Below are 3429 nucleotides of genomic sequence, written 5' to 3'. Positions count from 1 at the left end.
ATCTTTAGATCATACTACATTTTATATATTTACATTATTATAAATATAACATATATTTCTTTACTTTCCTTCACGAATTTTTATCCAATGCCACATTTATCACAACCCCCAACAAGTGTTCAGCCTGTTCTACTGGGTCAGAGCAGGCTACAGGTGCCTGTGTCCAGGGAGTGTGTGCATTACCTGCTACGTACCCATCTCCTAGGAGAACTTTTCCCCCACAGTGTCCAGAACTGAGCTTCAGTCGAGGTGCTTAGCTCACCTGAGAGCAGTATTTAATTGTGTTGAGGTGGCAAATGGGGGTGACTGATGGCATGTGCTGGTTCCTCCCAGAAGTGCTGACTGGGGCAGTCCTGCGATCCCCAGTCAGGCCGTTTCTGGGGCCAGTGTGCTGACACTGCTCTCATGAATCTCATCATTAGTGCTATAAGCACATGAACTATAAGTTAATCCTACTGTAACATGATTATTAAATCCATTAATCAAAAGGAGGAGGTCCATAATTAACTTATTCTCCAGCATCAAGTAAATGATTCTGCTGTGAGCTTTAGGAAAGCAATTGTTCATTAATATGCAAAATACAGTGGGGCTATTAGACTATAAGATTGTAATTGTATAATTAAATTATAAATTTTGCATATTTTAATAACAGTTTAATTGTTTTCTTTGTAGGTTAAAATGGAGGTTCATATTTTTAAGGTTTCACATATAGTTAAAAGAAAAATCAAAATTAACGTCTGCCCCCTACCTGTAAGCTGACCTTTCCATGACAGGCTTTGACCAGACTTTTGGTGACTCACCTTATACCTGTCTCCAACAGTGGCTGACTGTAGATTTCTCCTGTCATGCATTTCAGCAAATTCATTGTAGGTCACTGCAGACATTCAAATTTTATCTTGAAAAGACAAAAGAAGTGCCTGACAGCACTGTGTGCTGGTACCAGATGCTGGGTTTATTTCAATACAGGCTTAATGATTCCTTTTCCCACAAGTTCTTTCCAAGGGGCCAGATATATCAAGGATTCTTTTTCAAGTCTCTTCTGTGTCTCTGCTGTCCCAGTATACTAAATTTCTGAAAACTCTGCAGTCTTATCCAGAAACACCTGAGCCTCCCACGCTAGAAGTGAAAGGTGGTGGTGGAAACGTCAGGAGCTGTTAATCAAGCATTTCCCTGAAGTCATTCTCTTGAGAGGCTCGAGAGGAGATTTTCACAGAAAATACCAGGAGGACATTTCACCCATATGCCCTGCCCACATTTCCAGCCTGCTGAATCCAGCCTGCTTCCCTTAACCCTTTTTCTGTACACTTCCATCATGTATTGCAGATAGAAGCAAGAGTCATCATCGTTCCTCTTCCTGGATATGAACTTTTGTCTACCCTCTGTTTTGGGAATGCTTTTCCATTAGCCCTCTGTTTTGCACAGACCACAGTACTTTCAGGTGTCACGTTTTACTGCAGTTTCATGCAGAGAGAAGCAATTTTTGTGCCAAAGGCAGTTGCTGTGTACATCACCAGTGACATGGGAATGCCACCAGGTACAGCAGAGCTTCAGACATCAGGGCTTGGGCAAAACACATCAGCACTTGGCACACAAACCCAGAGAATAAAAGAGCAACACAAGAAAGAGTCTTGCACACACTACCAGCTACAAGCAGCAGGACAGAAATGGGCAGTGGGCAGCAAAGGGTGGGAAATACAGGTAGGGCTCTGGGTGGCACCCACTTACATTTGCTTCCAGGGTGTGGCTGGCATGGGTGAGAAAGCGTCCAGCAATGTCCATGTGTGGCTCTTGCTGTTCTCAGCCCCTTCTGGGTTCAACATGCAGCAGGATGTTGGAAAACTGGCCTGGCTCCTACTGCAAACCTGCATCAAATGTACTCCAGGCATTTGCAGCTGGAATAAAACAAAATAGAAAACCCCAAAGTCACACGGTTCTGACATCAGCAATGTTTCAAGGTGCTTTTAGCTGACAGTCTGAGCAGTAGTGTCAGCTCTGGCTGCCGTGGGTGCCTGTCCATCCCTCCCCTGCAGAGGCAGAGACAGGAGGAACATGAGGAGGATGAAGCCCAAAGCTGATACTGGTGCTGCTACCAGCAAAGTTCTCCAGAGTGGCAACCACATTGTTTCCTGGGAAAGTCTAATGGGAAGGGAGATATCCAAAACTTGCAGACAATGAATATAGAGTATTTTTTTCTCAGCAACCTTAGTGTTGATGGATAGGACAGTTTGCCTTATCCAGTTTATATAGGAGCAGCTGATACAAAATTACTTCATAGCTGGATATTTATAAGAAGTTTCATTTCAAATAATAGAGTTTTTGCCTCTGGTGATTCTGTGGTTTAGCCCTATTAGTACTGGGAACTGAATCTTTAGGATATTCCAGCTGTAAGTGTAGGACCTGTCTGTCTATGGAGCAAAGTTAATATTTTCCAAAGCAATGAAAACTTTATAATGGAAAGTCATGTTAGCAAAAACTACCTGTTCCTAAAACCAGCCAGGAAATCAGGCACAGAGAGGAAATCCGAGGGATGTTCCTTCAGCTGCATTCTCTCACAGCAATACTGAATGTTCTCCATGCCAGTGAATGCACAGATACTCCATCTTGGTCCTCCTCTGGGAAAGCCACCAGAAACTAAGCTGTGATATGAGCAACATTCTCTCACCTTGTTTCTGCTGCACGTGAATCTTGCATAAACTACTACTGTCCCTTGAGGGAAATAGGATTCACCCCTGGTGCCAGGCCTGAGCCACATCAAAGCATCAAAGCAATGGGATTGTAACAAAAGCTGTGGCTAATGAAAGCAAGCCCTGAGGGCAGGCACCTGCTGAAATCAGTGAATTGTTCAGGCTGGAAAAGGCCTTTCCGGGAAAGGGTCTATAGCACAAGTCATATGAGGAGCAGCTGAGGGAGCTGGGAAGGGTCTGGAGCCCCAGGAGGGGCTGAGGGAGCTGGGAAGGGGCTCAGCCTGGAGAAAAGGAGGCTCAGGGGGCCCTTCTGGCTCTGCACAAGTCCCTGGCAGGAGGGGACAGCCGGGGGGTCGGGCTCTGCTGCCAGGGAACAGGGACAGGAGGAGAGCTCAGGCCTCAGGCTGGGCCAGGGGAGGCTCAGGGTGGGTATTATGGAAAATGTCCTCACTGGAAAGGTGTTGGCATTGGAACATGTTGCCCATGGCAGTAGTGGAGTGCCCAACCCTGGACGGATTTAAAAGCCACGTGGATGTGGCACCTGGGGACAGGGCCTTGCTAGCAGTGGCCTTGGCAGTGATGGGAGAACAGCAGGACTCGATCCTCTTGGGGGGCTTTGTACAAAGAAATTCCTTTTGTTAATATTAATATTTGGCAACTAGTGTAAAACATGTTAGGGCATTTTAGTTGGGTTTTAAAAAAAGAAGCCAATACAGAAAAGAGATAATGATTTTTTTTTTTGTAG

Source organism: Parus major, unplaced genomic scaffold (assembly GCF_001522545.3).
Source record: "Parus major isolate Abel unplaced genomic scaffold, Parus_major1.1 Scaffold189, whole genome shotgun sequence".
Lineage (NCBI taxonomy): Eukaryota > Metazoa > Chordata > Aves > Passeriformes > Paridae > Parus > Parus major.
Note: the sequence above shows the minus strand (reverse complement) of the source record.